At 37.9% G+C, this 20,611-nt stretch overlaps 1 long non-coding RNA gene across 1 annotated transcript in view; it reads left to right on the top strand.

Moving 5' to 3' along the window:
* The first annotated feature begins 1,211 nt into the window (after positions 1–1,211).
* LOC148132779 (uncharacterized) overlaps positions 1,212–20,611 on the top strand; it is a 154,909-nt gene continuing 135,509 nt past the window's right edge. Inside the window, exon 1 of the long non-coding RNA XR_015749197.1 lies at positions 1,212–1,420. This is a non-coding gene — a long non-coding RNA (uncharacterized LOC148132779). The remainder of the gene's footprint in view (positions 1,421–20,611) is intronic.

Here is a 20,611-nt window from a genome sequence, read left to right as displayed (position 1 = left end):
CCCACTCTAACTCAATTACACTAATGTTGAACTTGCCTGTTTAGGGTTGGCAGAAGATCACACGATTTTGCTTAAAAGACAAAAAAAGTTCCAAATTCCAATAAAAATGGGAGCAATTTCTGGTAAAAGGATACATGGAAAGAAACCGAATTTCTGCTATCCATTTTTATTTTGCTTTTTTTCCCCACCTTCCTGTGGGGAATTCTGCAATTCTTAGAATTTTTTATTTCTTCTTATCAACAGGTTTAAAACAAAGCAATTCATTTACTGTAGATTTTTCATAGTTGTGTGAGATTTTTATTTTATGTTTGGAAGTAATTTCTTACATTTAGAATCAAGTTTATTGTTATTTCTGTCATGCTAAAAACCCAGCTTAAATTTAAAATGTGTGGATGAGGCTGAAGAAAGAATTTATGCACAAACGTACATATTCCAACATTTTGTAGAAATTTAAATGTTAATCATAACCCCTACCTTAAACTTTCAAGCCCAGAAAGGAAGTATCATATGATAAATGATGTATAACAAGCTGGAAATAGACGTATCTATAAAATGTATGTACTGCCTTCAATCTACCCATTTCTCTTGGAGACATTTATTATTTTTATCTTCTAACCAAACAAATGAAATTGAATCTAAGAAACCTGTGAGATCCAATATAATGTGTTGACTGAAGTGCTAGACTACAGAATCTTTATTCATCTCAGCACACTTTCAGAAAGTCTTGGACTAGACAACCTGACCATATCTCATATAATTGTTATAAGGTTGACATGAACAAAACTGATACATATTATTATAATTTTTGAAGTAAAGACATGATGCAACAATTGTAAGTTGATATTAGACAAGGAGGTAAAAATGGAATAATGGGAATGTAAAGTGGAACAGTCGCATCAGATTCTTTCCACAGGGAACTTGAAGTTGAACTGGCTAGATACTCTAGATATGTATCACAAGCTAGCAAAATATTTTCCTGTATAAGACAAGTTATATCAATAAGATCCAGGTAAAGAACATCATTAAATCCTGGTATTTATGTCACCATGCCCAAATCAGAATATAAGTATATGTTTTCCTTAATGATGGTGCTACAACTACAGAGTTGCTTCACGTAATTTAAACTATGGGCTTTTTTTAGAACATTTCTCTCTCTTTCTCTTTCTCTCCCTCCCTCCCTCCCCCCTCCCCCCTCTGTGTACGAGTGTGTGTGTGTGCATGCCTTCAAATCAACATTGACTCCAGGCAATTGCCTCCAGTTTTCTTGACAAGCTTGAAAGTCTTTGAGAATAGTGTGATGCAGTATTTCTTAGGGTCAGCAGCAATGCTAAGGCTGTAGTTGAGGCCTAGGATGGTGGCAGCCAGCCAAGATTGCTGAAGGCCCTAAGACTCTACTTCAGGACCAGCCTCAGCATTGCCAGTAAGTGCCCCTTTGCAGGTCATCCCAGATTTGGAATGGGGGTGAGGAGTGGGGGAAGAGTTGCACTGTCCCTGAGATTATAAATCTGAGTGGATTGCCAAGCTCCCAAATTCTGATCACGTGATCATGGTGCACACTGCAAGAGCTATAACTTCGGGCAGCAGTCATAAGTTCCTCCATTTAGCATCATTATAATTGTGCATGGTTTCTGAATGAAAAGTTGTAAGTTGAAGACTTCCTGTAGGCTGCCAACAAAAATAGTACCTACAATATTAGGAGCTGGTTTTTTTCTTTAATATTTTTCAAAAGCTTTGATGAAGAAGGCAGCTGTTGTAAAGCTTTGAGGTGCCTATTTGGTATTTGTTGCTTCATTTTACTGTGGGCAGTGCAAGTTTGGGGCAGGATTCTGAAAATATACTGATGTTTGAAACAATTGGAACTGTCTAAACAATTCTAAGCAATATGTGAGAAAATCAACCTTTTTGTTGGGGAAAAGTAGTGAGATTTATAATAAAATGGTTGCAATTTCCAGTGATTAACGATATGCAATAAGATATTGTTGTTGTTTTTTTTTAAAAAAAACTCAATTAATTGTATGTGTGTTTTTCATAATATTCCTGTCTATATAGAGATGAATGTTTTAAGTTTGGAAATATCTCATGGATTTAGGGATGGGTTTTGTTTTGTTATTTTTATATTCCTGGGCTGCCTTGCACGTTCTACATTTCTACATTTTTCTGGTTGCTTACACATTACTCATTACTGACCTTTCAACCTGATTCTGCTGAGAAGTTTGTAATATAAGAGTGATAAATCTTTGACCTAGTAAACATATCGCTTCTGTAGGCTGCTATGTTAAACATTTCCCAAAGCTCTTCATAAATTTACTTAACTGTTGTTTTGTATTCAGCCTATCTCCAAGAATAACTAACATTTAGTCTCCCTTCTTAATAGCTTTCTAGTATGCAAGTCTCAAAAAAGGAGACTATTTTTTTTAAAAAAAACTACCCACTTCTCTGGAAGTAGGTATAGCTAATTTTACATTTATAGAGAGAGAACTGATATTCCATGAATATTGTGGAACAAACATTTTTGCCATGCTTGTGAACAGATCTACGTGCTGTTACATTCTTATAGATTATAAGAATTAAAATTTTAGAGATGGGGAACAATTTCTAATAGAAAATACCCAGTCATCTCATCTTGTGAGATATACTTGCATTTCCTACAACACAGAGAGTTTCCCTTTGTTGAAGTCTTCAAAAAGAGACAGGATGGTAATTTTTTCTAACCCACTTCACCCTTTTGTCCATGACCTAATAAGTCTTTGTAAACAGAGTTAACCATTCATAAGTTCTTCTTTAATTAATTATTGTTGACCAGTCTGACCAGCTGCACATGGTTTCAGAACATGATCAAAGTCAATTTCCAATGAATCTAGTAAACCAGATGTCAGATTAGTACATTCTTGTGGCTTGCTACAAAGATTTTATTTCTGGATCTCAATGAAGCCTTGTCAAAGAGAAACAACATTAATATATTTCTAGCAGATCAGTCCAAAGGTCGTTTTCCAAAACCTGCAATGGATTGTGTGGCAGAGTGTGGCGCCTTGTTTATATCCAAGTGAAATAGTCATGCCTTTTGCTCAATCTCACTTAGCTAAAATAGATCTTCATTGACAGTTTTATGATGTTAGTCAAAAGCACAATTTATTTAAGACATTTGAGTCTTTGACAGGAATAAAATATTTATCAGTGTCAGTGGAAACAGTCATCATGGTGATCCAATTAGAGTTTCACACAACTTCAGAAGTTCATCTCTCTTGTTCAATCTCATGCTAACATGAGCTTCATTATGTTGTTTTTATGCTTTACTATCTTTCTTCTTCTTTATTGTATTTTTAAAGGCAAAAATGAATCAATGATTGTTCCTCAATTTGAGTCTTTCCAATTTTGAGGCTTTCATGCACATACACTAATAGTAAACTCTGCTGGAGGTGTAATGGTTCCATCATGTGCCTCCAAAGTTAAACCACTGAGAAATAGAAGAGTAGTAGTTTCAAACTCCTGGGAAATCCATTATTTAAGGATGTGAAAAAAAAATCTTTAGGGGATAAAGGGTAAAGGAAAAGAAGAAAAGAAAGCCAAATAGGACAAAAAAGACTGAATATAGCACAGGAATGGGGCTAACATCCTACAGCAGCAAAGAGAGATAGAAAATTTGTAACTCTTTGTTGGCATTTAATGGCCATGCAGCCCAAATCTGGGAGCCTTTTCCCCTACTTATTAGAGTGGTGTGGATCAGGGTGGGATGCTACCGGTTCTGCTCAGCTCTATAGGACCGGTAGCTCTGAAGAGCAGCAGACACAAAACCAGTTCTGTGTCTGTTGCTGTTTGGCCCACCCACCCACCCGGGCTCTTATCTGACCTTTATTTCCTGCTTTTTCAACCTCAGCTGCTTTGCGCGGCACAGCTGAGGTTGAAAAAGCAGGAAAAAAGTGGCTTTTCAGTTGACCTGGCGGCACAGCTTAAGGTTTTTTACATGCGTGCACAGCGTGTGTGCACGCACAAAACATAATCAACAAACTGGTAGTTACACCGGTTGAATCCCACCCCTGGTGTGGATCTATGCTTTAGTTTATTGTCAGAGATATGGCAAACATTTTCACTCCATTGGTTATTTTTCTATAGATGTTTAAAAAAATTACACATCCACATAGTGAACTAAATTCTTATTCTCATAGAATCTGATTTACGAATCAGCAAAAAAGTCTACTCAATTCTCTGGGAGCACTGAGTTTCTAGAGGAAGAATTATGGCTTGTGGTCAGCCTTTGACCTATTCTGTAACATGCACCCCCCCCCCCTCCAAAAAAAAAAAAACTACAGCATTTTCCCTTTGCAGTGCACTCTAAATTGGCTATGTCACCAGATGATGTCAATGCCGTTGAAATTCAGTCCCTCTTTAAAGGGCCCCTCAGAGCTATAGGGTGCAAGGCAGTAAAGAGAAGAAAACAGAGGGGGGGAAAACAGCATTCGTGGATCAGGCGAAGATCCATCTTAGTTCAGCATCCTTTTTTCTTACAACAGCCAATCAGATATCACTGTTATTCCTCTGCATATTTCATTTGGAGGCATGTTGCTCCCAACCCAGAAAAAACATGAAGATGTCAAGGCCAATAGTCCTTGAAGAGTCCATCCTCCTTGAACATATTCAACCCAATTTACAATCATCCAAGTTAGTGGCCAGAACCACATATCATAATAAATTCCACAAATCAATTGTGCGCTATGTGGAGATGTGCTACCTTTTATACTGTTTCACATCTCATTTCTGATCAACTTTATTGGATGACCCCTGATTCTATTACAGTAATTTGAGAGAAGGAGAAAATGTCTCTGTGTCCATTTTATTCATATCGTGAATGATATTATAACTATCAATCCTTTCCTAGGCTATCTTTTTCCAAGCTAAAGAATTACTCTAGTCTTTTCTCAAACAGAAGATATATGAGATTTTTGGGTGACCTCTTCTATACTTTCTCCAGAGTTTTAATATTCTTTTTTTTAGGCATGGCCACCAGAACTATACACAGAGGAAAACGTTGTACAGATTTATGTAAGGTATTTCAAAATGTCATTTTAATTTTAGTCTTAGTTAGAATTCCATAAAAAGATAGGAACCCTTTCCTCATGGCCACTGAGTTTATGCAAAAGCCTTTAAAGAAGGACTTTGTGAACAGTATTTTGAAAATCTGCATATACAGTGTCTGTAGGGTCACCCGTCTACACACCAACTGACACTCTCTTAAAAACTCCTGAACATTGATAAGAAGGGATCTGCCCCTACAAAATCCTTTATCTTCTTTCTTTCCCCTCTGTGCCTAGATTTTCTTCTTCTTCTTTGATTACAATTCCTGTCAAATTGCCTGGAACAGACATTAGGTTTAGTAACCAGTAATTTCCTAGATCTCACTTGTGTCTCTTTTTAAAAGTAAGTGTCACATTGGTTTCTTTCCACTCCTTTGATATTGAGCCTGATTTGCAGGCCTATTGACAATTTTATTTTGTGTTTGTTTTTAAGAAAACAAGAATACATGCCAGTCTAATTCCATTGCTGCTGTCGTTTTTCATGCTGTCACTGTTGGAATAAAGTTCTTAAATTGATGTTAATACAAATCTTGGTGGAATTTGTTTAATATTTAAAATTCAGACAATAATGAGGGCCATTTTGTGTTTTGGAAGGAGGGGTGAAGGAAGAAAAAAATGGGAGAGGAATTCTCTTGAACAACAACAACAAAAATGGTAAAGTTGTTTAGCTGAAACCGCTATTCTCCAGTATCTCATTTACTCTATAACATAATGAGAATTAAAACTGCCAACCATCTATTGCAAAACATAGCTTGTCTTTTGAAAATAATTTCATTTATTTAATTCATCAAAATTATGAGCCACCTTTTCATTAACAAAAGCCCACCCAAAGGAATACAATATATGAAGGTAATATGCACATTTGTTTTGACCTAGGTTTCATAAACAATTATTGCATGAAGATTTCTCCATGTTGGTCACACCTCACTTGCTCTAGCTTCAGAATGGTTCCTTCAAGAAAAGTGGCTATTGAATAGCTCTGTGAATGAGCATGAGAGAATCAGATAACTGAATGATGGCTTCACATCTAGTTTCTGTCTCTTCACAGCAATGCAGTGTTGCACTATCTAGGCCGTCAACGCCATGTTCTTCTGCCTTTCTTCTATGATTAGAATTTTTACTTCTATTTTCAAATGAAAGTGAATGACTATAGTCTGGCTAAAAAATTATTAGACTAAGTTTCTAATCTTACACATTCTCAAACCAGGGCTAAGTCCCAGTTTCCCACAAAACTTTGTGCAGTTAATTTCAGAAAAGGTTAGCCATAGGAGTGTTGTAAATGTATTTTAAAATAATCTAAACCCATGTACCAAATTAATCATAAATTGGAGTTAGGCTTTCAGTGGGATTTGAATCATAAATTATTTAATCACAGACACCACCTAAAAGAAATTGCTCCAAAGCACCAATGTAGAGCCTTATTTATTTATGCGGAAGTCCTCAGAGCAATACTATCAAATGCATGAATACCTTCCACAACAGTATTTTGAAATTTTGCTTCCTAGTACTATTTTCAATGGAGACTTTTGGCTCACTGAAACTTTTCAGTTGGTTAATTTTGTCAAAAAAGAGTAACCGATGTACCCTTTATCCTATATTATCTTAAAAACCTCTACACCAGAAGGGAAGTGGCCCTGACCACTACAGATCATAGCTCCACCCCTGTTCAAGGCAGGAGTGTCTTTAGGCACTACATTGCTAAGAGATGGGATTAGAACCTGTACCAAAGTATTGCCATTAGTGTTGGGTTTTTGTTTATTTATGTGTTTTACTAATGTTGTAATTAGTAAAGTGTAATTAGTGGAAGAAAAAGTCAAATATAACACAATGCACTTTTAAATTACATAGTACTTTTAGCATCATATCAGAATGCAATTAATCATATTGATTCTGATTTTCAGCAAGGTCTGAACACACCAGGTTTGTAAAACAGGTGGTAAAACTCCAGCAACTGTGGCTTTGTGTGTAACCACAATTTACATAATCTTATTCAGTCCAGACCTACTACTCAACTTTCTTAAGCTTGCAATAGTAGCAGCTGTAAGAAATATATCATTTCTGTATGTATCCTTCTTTCAATATGCTATCTTTTAAACACCACCATAGCATTTCTGCAGATCCAACACTTTATGTATCATTCTAGCAATGATCAAAATATTCTATGTACAAAATAGGAAGTATATTTTCAGAAGTCACAACTTTAATGCTGGCATTGGCACAGGGCATCAGATAAACTGTAGTCCTGACAAAATCACATTGCTGCTTGGATGATTGTGATGTCTCGATATGACAGAATCAATGAATTGTGTAAAATTATTGAGGCAAAATAGTTGATCATGATATCTGGAGAATATTTTATGTATTTCAGTGACAGTACAATTTTTTTCTAAGCAACTTCAGCTCCAAAGGGGTTCGTTATCTGCATCTCCATCCTTGACTGGCCAGTCATAGGGATGCTCTTTCTATCTCTGCTGTAAAATCAACTGTCTGAATATATTGTGAGAAACAATATGAATTAAAAGTAATAGTCAGCTTGGCCATAAAAGCTTGGGTAGGAAGTACAACACAAATTGAATACAACCATCAACTGATCATACATCCTTGGATTAAAGTGTGGGAAAAATAATATTCAGCATTTATTTGGCATTTCTTCAGAATCAGTGTGTTACCACATGAGTGATTCTGGATGTCAGATCTTAACATGTTGATTTTTAATGGAGAACAAAAGTTGATGCTTTTCAAAAAAACAAACATGCATAGGTTGATCATTTTCTAAAACCAGTTAAACAGTACTCTTACTTTGATCTCCACAAACCATAGAATTTTGATACTCTATAGTTTCTTTCAAATTTGTGGATATTTTCCCATGACAATGTTTGTTGCACTGAAGTCAGTGTGCACCTGAACTCTTTTTTACATGTGTAAAGAGACAAATCCAGCTTTCTAGAAGATAAAAAGGGGAGACAAATAAGTCTGAATAGCTGAAAATAATTAATATTGAAACTGACACATCAAAAATGTAATTTGTCACTTGTAATTATAGCCTGAATCTTTCATTTTATATTTGCATACTTCACTGCTCTTTCCTAGCTATCATTAAATTCCACGTGGTTAGAATTAAGCTTAACTTGTGACCTTCATTTGCCGGAGCCAAACCATTCTGATGCCTCAAATTCAGGAAACAAATTAGTGCAACAAGAACTGAAGTGTATATATAATAAATGTAATTTGAGCTCTACTGATTAATGTTCTGTGATTGTAATAACCTTGTTCAATTGGCTTCCATAGGATTAATACTTTATAGGGAAGACTGTTTTCTTCAAGTTCTGTGAGAAGTCAGTTCTCCTTCCAACAAAGTTGAAGTGTTGAGTACAAATATCATTCATGGTGATAGATGCTGCTGAAAAGAAAATGTATTAACTATGGAATGTTTATACTGAACTGGAAGTCAATGATTTGGAGAGGGAGAAGAATATATACTGCAATGTCATCATGTACAGAAAAGAAGTTGACACAAACAAGACTTCCATCACTGGAATGTTTATTCTTCTTGAGTTCTTGTGGTGTAATTTCCTGAGTTTTCTGATGTGATATCCTGAGCGGGTGGCTGTGATGTAGCATTCTGGGTTTTGGTCTGGCTTCGAGTTTGGGGTCTGGGTCTGTGTTCTTGGCGTATGTCAGCTTGTTTGGTTTTGGGTTTGGGGGGGTGCGACAGCTGGCGAAGCAGCCATGGTCTGGTTTCTGGATGGTGGTTGTCCTTCATTTATAGGATGGGTTTGGGCCTGGGTCTGATGAGGGGGGTTGGCAGTGGTGTCCCGTGTTGTTTGGGTCTGGTGTTGGTTTTCGTGGCTGGGATTCATTTGTTGGTGAGGGCTAGTTTCCAGATGTCTGGTAGGCGGGAGGTATCGTCCCGTTTATTCATGTTATGGGGGGTTTCAATGGCTTCCCTGATTATTCTCTTGCTGGAGTGTTCAGTGTTGGATATTAATTTGGTTCCAAACATATGCACCCCCCCACCAGTATTTATAGAGAGACGGCAGCTCCAATCACACACTGCTTGCACTGGCACGAAGCCGAAGGCACCAGCCTGAGGATGGTGAGTGGGACCTCACCGAAACGTCACCAAGATACTCTTAATCTTACATGGGAAAAGACCCGAACACACATAGACCTACCCATGTACCCATGAATGAATTATATATATATATATCACTCTGAGAAACACAGAGCTGAAGACAGAAGCCTGAAGATGATGAATGAGACTTCATCGAAACGTTGCCTAGATACTTCCAATCTTACGCGGGAGAAAACCCGAATAACCAAAGATATATATATATATATATATATATATATATATATATATATATATATATATATATATATATATATATATGGATCTTTGTTATTCGGGTTCTCCGCGTAGTCAAAGTATCTAGGCAACGTTCGGCGAGGTCCCACTGCTTGCACTGGCACTAAGCCGAAAGCACCAGCCTGAAGATGGCGAGTGGGACCTCGCCGAAACGTTGCCTAGATACTTTGAATCTTACGCGGGAGAAAACCCGAATAACCAAAGATCCACATACAAATACCGCGAGAACCTCAGAAAACATATATATATATATATATATATATATATATATATATATATATATATATATTATATATATATATATATATATATATATATATATATATATATATATATATATATATATATGTTGTGATTCCGGCATCTGCTACAGATTTTTTGAATGACAGCTCCAGCGAGGAGGACTTATATGAATCAGCAAGTTCTAACGATGAGGAGGAGATGAATGCATTTGATTTGCAAGATCGGCTTGAACCTTCAAACTCCTCCACCCTTCAATTAGGTGGTCAGCCGGAACGGGTGATAATGAGGAACCAATGATATCTTCAGGTGAAGAAGATGATAATTTGGATGATTGCTGGGTAGATGTCAGGACAAGACGTCTCCTGACAAGGAGGAACCAACGAGGATACAGTAGGAGAGCAGACCAGCAATTAGACTAATTAGTTACTCTATAAAGGGAGAGATATGACTTTGCACTTTGTCCGGAACAAAGTGTCTATTTGCAAGGAGAACTGAAGAGCACAGTTTGGAGGATTTTGATCTGAAATATCTTGTTGGGATTTGGATTTAATTCGTTGGAACTTCTACTTATTGGAATTATTTTGTGAAGGATTTTGATCTGAAGAATCTTGTTGAGTCTTGGATTTAGTTCGTTGGAACTTTTACTTATTGGAGCTATCTGTGAAAATTCCTGTTTGCTGCCTTTCTTTACAAGGACTGTTGCTTTCAGCCTTATCTGTTTACTTTAAAAGGTGGGACATAACATTTTCCTGTTTGCTGCCTTTCTTTACAAGGACTGCTGCTTTCAGCCTTAACTGTTTATTTTAGAAGGTGGGACATAACATTTTTGTTCGGACCCAACAGACCATCTTTGCAACGATGGATTCAACTCAAATGCAACAATTGGTGGAGCAGCAACAGATGCAAATAAATCAATTACTTCAGAGCAACGTATCCCTTCAAAATCAGGTAACACAATTATTATCGTTCGTTGCCAATTCTCAAACTGTTTCAGCTGCAGCTGGAGTTCCCCCTGCACCCCTGTGAGAAAAATTCCGATAGCTATGCCAGATAAATTTTCTGGGCAAACGGACATGTTTTCAACATTTTTGGGTCAGTGCCAATTGTATTTTTCTGTGAGGCCGGAGGATTTTCCAACCGATCGAGTTAAAATTGGCTTTATTATTAGTTTGTTAACCGGGCAGGCTGCCAAATGGGCTACTCCCTTATTAGTACAAGATAGTCCATTACTGGACGATTTCCAGGGGTTTATTCAACAGATGAACGTTATGTTTGAGTATCCAATTAAATCTCAAACTGTGGACAGAAAATTGAGGGATATTATTCAAGGTAAACACTCATTGCAAGAATACGTTGCAGAATTTCGCTTGTTGTGTATGGACTCCACCTGGAATGAACCAGCTCACATGGCAGCATTCCAAGAGGGTTTGTCCGACATTATCAAGGATGAACTAATTCATGCAGAGCGTGCTTCAACTTTGGACACATTGATTACTCAATGCTTACGTATTGAAGCTCGCCTACAACATCGTGGGTGTAAACGGACCGTTGCAGAGCCACCTGTGTTTCCTCGTTCACGCACCCCGTCTATGAGGGTTTTCCAATCCAGAATTCCAGCAGAGGAGCCGATGGAGATAGGCGCACTCCGCCCTCGTTTAACAGTTCAGGAACGATCGAGAAGATTTCAGGAAGGTTTGTGCCTTTATTGCGGGGGTTCGGGACATTTTTCAAATTCCTGCACTCGGAAGGGGACTCGTGGACCTGTATCAAAACCCATTGCTGGTCCGTCGGGAAACGGGGTAGGCCCGACCTCAGGGAAACCCTAGGTCGGGCACAGTATTCACTTTCATCTCAAATTGCTGAAGTTAATTCTGGCCCTCCTCGACATTTACTTTTGGACACTCGCATATTCTTGCAATCTCGGAAGGAGGGAATCCCTGCCGTGGCACTGGTGGATTCAGGGGCTACGACTAGCTTTATGGATTATGATTTTGTAAAACATTTCAAAGTTCCTTTAGTGCCTGTGAATCCCCCTATGCAGGTGGAAACAGTAGATGGGCGCGAACTCAAGTCGGGACCTATTCACTTTGCCACCCAACCACTGCGTATGCGTATTGGGGATCACGAGGAGGCGATAAGTTTTTATATCACTTCGAACCTCCATCTTCCTTTGGTGCTCGGAGTATCCTGGCTGCGTCTACACGATCCGTTGGTGGCTTGGGCGCAGAACGCTGTTTCTTTTCCAAGCCTGCAATGTGTGGACCACCTGAGACATGTCTGCGCAGGCCAACATATTGTCGCTTCTGCTGCCTCGATTCCTTCAGAGCTGTCGGATTTCCCGATGTTTTCAGTGAACAGGAGGCAGATCAATTACCACCACATCGTGTTTACGACTGTCCCGTGGATTTGATACCGGACGCTCCATTACCAAAGGGAGGTTGTATTCTTTGTCTGAGCCTGAACTAGTTGCACTTCGAGAATTTTTGAATAAAAATCTAGCTCGGGATTTATTCGACCTTCGTCATCCCCTCTTTCAGCACCCGTTCTCTTTGTCAAGAAGAAGTCGGGAGAACTTCGTCTTTGTTGTGACTATAGACGCTTAAATGCTATCACTGTGAGAAATAGCTATCCTTTACCGCTCATCTCCGAATTGTTGGAGCGGTTACGGGAAGCTACAATTTTCACGAAACTTGACTTACGTGGAGCTTACAATTTGGTTCGGATGCGTAAGGGAGACGAGTGGAAGACGGCTTTTGGCACTCGTTATGGTCATTTCGAGTACACCGTTATGCCATTTGGTTTGACCAACGCTCCTGCTGTATTTCAACATTTAATGAACGATATCTTCGAGACATGTTGGATAAGTTTGTTGTCATATATTTGGACGACATTTTGATTTATTCAAAATCTAAAGAGCAACATCTTCAGCAGGTGCGTCAAGTGCTTCAGCGTCTTCGGGAACATAAACTTTATGCTAAATTAGAAAAATGTTTCTTTTTTCAGTCGCTCTATCGAATTCTTGGGACACATTATTTCTCCTGTGGGCATTGCTATGGACCCCAAAAAGGTTGAGGCGTTGTGTAGTTGGGAAGCTCCTCGTCGGGTTAAAGATGTGCAACGACTTTTAGGATTTGCCAACTATTATCGGACTTTCATTCCAGGTTTTGCGAAGATAATGGATCCCATAACCCAGCTTCTTTGTAAGAAGGTTCCATTTGTGTGGGGGCCTCCACAACAACAGGCTTTTGACACTTTGAAAAAGCATTTATAACTGAACCCATATTGAAGCATCCTGATCCGGATCGCCCATTTGTGGTCGAGACAGATGCTTCTAATGTCGCTATCGGAGCAGTGCTGTTACAAGCTTCGGAGGATGGCGCTTTTGTTTCCTTGCGCTTATTATTCTAGGAAGCTTACAGCTTCGGAACGCAACTATACCATTTGGGAAAAAGAGTTGTTAGCTACTAAGGTTGCTTTTGAGACTTGGAGACATCATTTGGAGGGAGCTCGACACAAGGTGGAGGTTCGGACAGATCATAGGAACCTGGAACATTTGACCACGGCTAGGAAATTGAATCAAAGGCAGATTCGTTGGTCGTTATTTTTTGCCAGATTTAATTTCTCGGTTACTTACGTTCCAAGTGGTCAGAACCGGAGGGCGGATGCATTATCTCGGAAACGACAATCAGCAACAGTCAATAGGGAAAAATGCAGGAACCAAAAACAGCGAACATCAGAACATCTGAACATCGACCAACTAGCAACTAGCAACAACAGGACAGAATAACCCAGGTTTCTGGCTCCATCTTATGACCGTTTGAGGAACCACACCCAATTACAATTTTAGCATTCCCTTAATGAGACAATATTAAATGTCTATCCTGGTTTATATATTTCCAACCCAACTGTTAGGTGATTAACATTCCTAACATTCTCCCCTTTGGGTAGGACAATATATAACACCTTTCAGTTTAAGTCCATATCCTTCACAGCAAGCCTTATGCTTTACAAAGCCTTGGGCTTTTGTAAAATGATCTGCAATGTTATTCTCTGACATGCAGTATTCCAGTTTAATCATTTTACTTTGCACACATTGTCTCACATTTAAATATCTTAAATCTGTGTGTTTTGATCTTGTCTTTACAGCAAGATTGGAAGCCACCTGTATTGCTGATTGGTTGTCTTCATAAACAACAATAGAATCTGTTACATCAATTCCCATGTCAATCAATAGTTGCTTATAACAAACTAAATCTGTACATAATAAAGACAAACATGAGAATTCAGCCTCCATTGTTGACAAACTTAGATGTTTCTGTCAAATAGACCTTCATCCAATCAACACCTTTACTAATAATACTACAGTACCTGACGTAGATTTACGTGTATTTATGTCTGTAGCAAAACTTGCATCGGCATATGTAGGTAAACTTAGTTCATCCTTAGGCTCCAAATACAATGCATAATGCATCGTTTGTTTCAGATATCTCAACACACGTTTAGCAGCTTGCCAATGCCTTTCAGTTGGCTCAGCATTAAATCTAGCTAATTGGTTAACACTGTATGCTATATCTGGCCTTGACCAATTACTGAGATAAGATAAGCTACCAATCAAAGACTGATAAATGTTCTTATCAAAAACAGGACTTTGAACATCACTGTGGCTAAACTCCTGGCTCATCGGTGTTTTAGTCGATTTACAAAGTTCCATTTAAAAATTTTTTAGTATCTGCCTGTGAGATCTTGTATCCTGCCCTAGTTCTATCTTTAATCCAAGATATTGTTTAATTTCTCCTAACTGTTTTAACTTTAATTTCTTCTCTAACAGTGAGATTATTTCAGTAGCTTCTTGTTCAGTTTTGGTAATTAATGCTATGTCATCAGTAAACAATAGCAACAATGAAATTATACCATCATTTTCCCTTTTGAACAAACATGGATCAGCCATACCAGCTACAAAACCTATCATAGTTAATTTCTTAACTATACACTGGTTCCACTCATATCCTGATTGCTTTAAGCCATAAAGACTCTTTTTCGATCTCCAGCAATCAGTTGTATTATCATTATTGATACCTAAAAGTTTCTTTAAATATATAGTGTGCTGCAACGGTGCATACAGATATGCCATCTCTACATCTAAATGATTTATAATGTATTTCTCCTTAGCTTCCCACACTAATGCTGCTCATAATGTAGTAGCCTTCAGACTAGGTGCAAACACCTCATCGTAGTTGTTTGCTGTCTGATTGAACCCTTGTGCTACTAGCCTGGCTTTATGGGTAACAGTCCCATCCACACTAGTCTTAAGTTTATAAATCCATTTACACCTTATGGCATGTTCACCTGGTGGTAACCTAACATTTTCGTATACATCCAACCTTTGTAAGGATTTTAATTCCTTATCGATTGCTTCCTGCCAAGCAGCCTGATCCTTAGCAGGATACAGTTTCAGTTCATTATAGTTACCAGGAACTGTATTCACTTGGCATATAACACTAGCCTGATATATATCAGGTGGTTGTGTTACTTGGGTTGAATGTCTCGGTAATACAGGGCTTACTGGTGGACTTTCCTGTTCCACCTGTTCCTGTTCTTCTACTTCCTCATGTGCCTGTTCTCCTACCTCCTCCTGTGCCTGTTCTTCCTCTTTAATGGCTATTGATGGTTTAATTATTTTATCTTTAGGGACTACTTGGTTGTCAATAACAACATCATTGCTGGATTCCTGTTCCAGTTTATGCCACCCAACATGCTTAAGAAATTTAGCACTAGCGCTACAGTAAACATGAGCTGTGCCTGGATCCCAAAATCTAAACGATCTATAGTTGGCTTCGTAACCTATGAAAAATAATTTTCTAGCTCTATGTTGCCCTTTCAGTCTTACTTGTGAGGGAATATGCACCTATGCTGGTGCTCCAAATGTATGTAAATAGCTTAAATTTGGCTTTCTGCCATGCCAATGAGTGAATGGCAATTCACCAGTTGTTGTGTTAACCACATTGTTTAAAACATGGTTGCTACACATTATGGCTTCACCCCATAGTGTTTCAGGCAAACCTGAATCAGATAACATAGTGCGAGCCGTGGTTTGTAATGTTTGCCCTCTTCATTCTATAAAAGAGTTATGTTGTGGCCTGTAAGGTGCAGAACGTTTATGCTTGACACCAGCCATTTTTAACATAGTTTGGAATCTCTTGTTAATAAATTCAGTCCCGTTATCAGTAACTAAAGTAATTACCCTATGTTTCATTTTTCTCTCTGCAAACTTTAGCCAATTAAAGAAATGTTGGAATGTTTCTGTTTTGTTTTTCATGAGATAGCAGAACCGTACCGTGAATAATGGTCCATTATACTCAAAACATAGCAGGTACCTCCCAAGCTTGGTTTTTTAGGACCAATTATGTCAGCAAAAACAACCTCTAAAGGTTCTTTGGTCTTAAACCCATTTAGTCTGTTTGCTGGAGTAACCTTGCTTTTCTCCTGACTACAGGCATTACAGTTTAAGTACTTACTACAGGGTTTTAATTTTACTCCCTCTGACAATTCAACACTTTGTTTGAGCATTTTGAAATTAATGTGCCCTAGACATCTATGTAGTAAATGTATACATTCATCATGTGGCATAACATTGTTATAAACCAAGTTAGCCATCTTCAACTGGTCATCATGTATCACATATAAATCATTCTCTAAATTAGCAATAACAATTTTACCCTCTTTCTCTATTATACAGTTATCTCCCCTAAAGGTTACTACATAACCAATATTAATTAAAGACCTTACTGATGACAAATTAAATTTCAGTTTAGGTACATATAACATAGTTAAATGCTCATTTACACATGAACAATATGCAGTACCTTCATCAGATGCTTTCATCTTCCATCCATTTGCCATTGATACATGTTGCTTGCTCATGGACATCATTACAAACCTCTCTCTATTTTTAGTAATGCATTGCGATGCTCCACTATCAACAACCCACAAATCATGGTTTACAGTTGAATTGCTAGACATAGCTAAATTGACATTCTTCATAGCCTTCTGGTGATTACCAGTATTCTATCGTTTTCCCTTCTTACAGAATCTAGCTATATGTCTCCTAGCCCCACAAGAAAAACATTTCCTAACAGTATAGGCAGTTGAACACAAATCCTCTTCTTGTGGTTGTTCCTTTCTCAGTTGGTTCCTATCCAGCCGTCTTCTTACCTCTTCTAACAACCTTCCGGTTATGTCAGTCAATGTCAGTTTATCTTTGGTCAGAACTTCCAGTGAAGATATGTAATCATCATAATTTTCATCCAATAAGGAAAGAATGATGTAAACCAATGCAGCTCTGAAAATATCAGTTCCTTTTTATGTAGCTGTTGAAAAGTTATTTTTATGAAGTTCAAATGAACTAACATATCTCCACCTTTCAGAAGATGTGCCCTAAACAGTTTACGTGTAAGATGTATGTGTGTGCACCTACACTGTCGCGAACATAAATCCTCTTCAAATTCTCCCAACACCTAGCAGCAGACTCTTCTCAACGAATATGGACTAGCTGCTGGTCACTCAGTGTTAGTCCAATTATACAAAGAGCTTGTTCGTTGTTCCATTTAAAGTCAGCTAAATTCTTGGCATCGTCCTCATCATCTGGATCCCAAGCATTTACATCTGGTGCATCCTGAACTGCATTCCATAACCCTTGTCTATGCAGAAGTAGACTGTACTTCATAGACCAGGAAACATAATTTGTTCCATCCAACTGAGTTATCAGTGATAGACTTGTTGAAGGATCTTGTGCCATCTTTACAAGGACAGTAACCCACAACAAAACAGTAAACAGCTGTCTGTATACGGTACTGTGTATTCACACTACCTCTCAGTTACTTGAGCCTGATATGGCCTGGGCCCATAACCAGTGTTGAGGTAATTCCCCATTAGGAGAATGAGTGCACACAGGGAGATGTAGTGAGAGTGGTGAAGAATAACACAAAACCAGCACACAGATACACTGTATAGTAAAATGTAGGTTTTACTTCCAGTAAATGGTTAAGCAAAGTCCAACAAGCAGTCCAAGTCATACCCGGTTATAGCAGTCAGTTTTCAGTCCAGGGATAATCCAAATATCAAAATCCAGTATCAAAAACAGTTCAGTTCATCAAAAACAGACTCACATCAAATCCAAGAAAAACGACAATCAGCAACAGTCAATAGGGAAAAATGCAGGAACCAAAAACAGCGAACATCAGAACATCTGAACATCAACCAACTAGCAACTAGCAACAACAGGACAGAACAACCCAGGTTTTTGGCTCCATCATATGGCCGTTTGAGGAACCACACCCAATTACAATTTGAGCAATCCCTTAAAGAGACAGTATTAAATGTCTATTCTGGTTTATATATGTATTTCCAACCCAACTGTTAGGTGATTAACATTCCTAACAGATTCGAAATGTCGAAACGTTGCCAAGATACTCTCAATCTTACATGGGAAAAGACCTGAACACGCCAAGACCTGCATACCTGTACCCGTAAATAAATATATATATATATATTTGTTTTCTTAAGTTTTTGTGGGTATTTATATGTATGGTATTCAGCTTTGTTCGGGTATTTTCCCACATCATTATAGTTGTGCTTTTAAAGTTGTAGCAATATTTCGGCAGAATCTCATCTGCCATCATCAGGCTTCTGTATAGTGTTTGTCTGATGAACACTATACAGTTCGTCCAGATGAACACTATACAGAAAGAAGCCTGATGATGGCAGATGAGATTCTGCTGAAACGTTGCTACAACTTTAAAAGCACAACTATAATGATGTGGGAAAATACCGAACAAAGCTGAATACCATACATTATATATATATATATATATATATATATATATATATATATATATATATATATATATATATATATATATATATATATATATATATATTTGTTTAAAACACACACACACACACATTCATTCAATCTTATTTTCCAGACAACAAAGTAGATGTTTGACACAACTGTACCGCAATCTGTAGAAAATTATTTGAACCTGCTTGCATTCCTGTTACACAAAGGTTCTCTAAAAAACAGATTAGGCTTTACTTAAGGCAAAAAAGTATCTGTGTGTTTGTGTTTAGCACAGCATTCCCATTTTGTTTTAGAAATGTTCTTTCCCAATAGTTATTTCCCATTCCTCTGTGAAGCTTTGTCTTTCATAATGTGTCTGCATGTTCATCATGTGTGTGCATGTTCATCATGTGTGTGCATGTTCATATATGAAGCTATTCTTTTGAAGTAGCACCTTTTTTAACCTCTTAAGAATCTATTTGAATAGAGGCTGAGCTGGAGACACAACGACATAAAGGAATTCCAGGAGGACATGATGAGACTTATTGAGATGAGTGATGGCCAACAAATATGTAGTCCACCTTGATTTTTTTAATATGCATTTGCAGCTGATATACAATAATACTGAGAGATAAATATTCTGGCCAATATGGCATTCAACTTTGGAAATATGTCTTTGCAGTTCTGTTTAGGGCAAAGATATTATTGTTCATAGAAGAAGGGATTTTTATAATGAGACTTTTACTTCCATTGTTAGTCCTGTTTGATCTTCACAAGAAGCCTATGAGTCAAGGCAGCATACATACATAATAATCCAGCAGTCTATTTTCTCTGCAACAAACACCTAGTCAGCTGAATAAATCAGTCTGAGAGTTCTAAATAGAATGTGGTCTAATAATATTTTAAATAAAGAAATATACATTTTATATTTTAGAATAGGCAGCCCAAGGCCTCAAACAGAAAGAGAGGGAGAGGGAGGGACAGAGAGAGGGAAAGAACTGCTTCTTGGAACAGCTGCAAGAGATGTGTTGCAGACAGGAGATAGGTGGTTCTTATCCCTGTCCTCTGTTGAGAGAGGGTTGCTCAATGTGTTAACATAAATGGTCTCTTTTACCCCTCTTTCAAGCCAATGGTCCACATTTTGGATAGAAAGGATCCATCTCCTGTCTACAATGCAGCTCTTGCAACAGTTCCAAGAAGATTCCACCCCTACTGGCTTTCGGATAGAAGTGACTTTGAGGGCACAGGTGGCTTCAAGAGCTCTCAGGGAGACTGCTAACAACCAGATGACTGCAAATAAATATGATCCTTCCAACTCCTCCTCCCATCCTGTCAGAACTAATCCTTCCATCGCTTCCACCATCCTGCCAGAACCGATTAAGCTTCTTGAATGAGAAGTGAAATATCTTCTTCTTCCTCAGGGTAAAAACAGTCCAGTTGCCTTTTGAAAAAGCACCTTTGAGACAGGCACTAGCTGTGCTATTGTTGATGGTACACAGTGTTAGTATCTGTAATACTCACAAACAACCTTTGTTTCACTATTATAAGTCATTCTTTTGCTACCTTTTGTTCTTGAGTCTTTTTTCCTGTTTCTCAACAACTCTATTCCACTGTAACTTTCTCAAATAATCCTCTTCCTTATTCTCTATACATTTTCTTGTTTTATGAAACTATGAGAGGATTTAGCTGTTTGGACATAACATATGAAAACAGCAATTGTGCGCTGCTAACCAGGATTTAAGTGGATTGTGTCAACCCAGTTACAGACTGGTAGAAGTTAGCCCATGTCCACTTAGTGGAATAGATGGAACAAAGTAGATTTGAATCTCTACATAATTTATATTCTGTGAACCAAACTACCTCAGGATTAATAGGATTACTTGCAGGATGGAGGGGGTGTCTTTGTTTTGTTTTTGCTATTTGTTTGGAGCATATAGATCAGAATCAAAGCAGGATAATGCAAGGCTTAATACGAGGTGTAGCAATTAAACACTCTACCTCTTCCAAGCAGAACAAAGAAAATTAGATCAGTAAACACAAAGACATTTTCCATCTCATGGCACCTCAGAAGTCCTTTTGTCTTGATAACAA

The sequence above is a fragment of the Notechis scutatus genome, chromosome 1 (assembly GCF_049901735.1).
Source record: "Notechis scutatus isolate UNSWTSFEM ecotype Mainland chromosome 1, rNotScu1.2, whole genome shotgun sequence".
Taxonomy (NCBI): domain Eukaryota; kingdom Metazoa; phylum Chordata; class Lepidosauria; order Squamata; family Elapidae; genus Notechis; species Notechis scutatus.
Note: the sequence above shows the minus strand (reverse complement) of the source record. Positions and strands in the feature narration are given on the sequence as shown.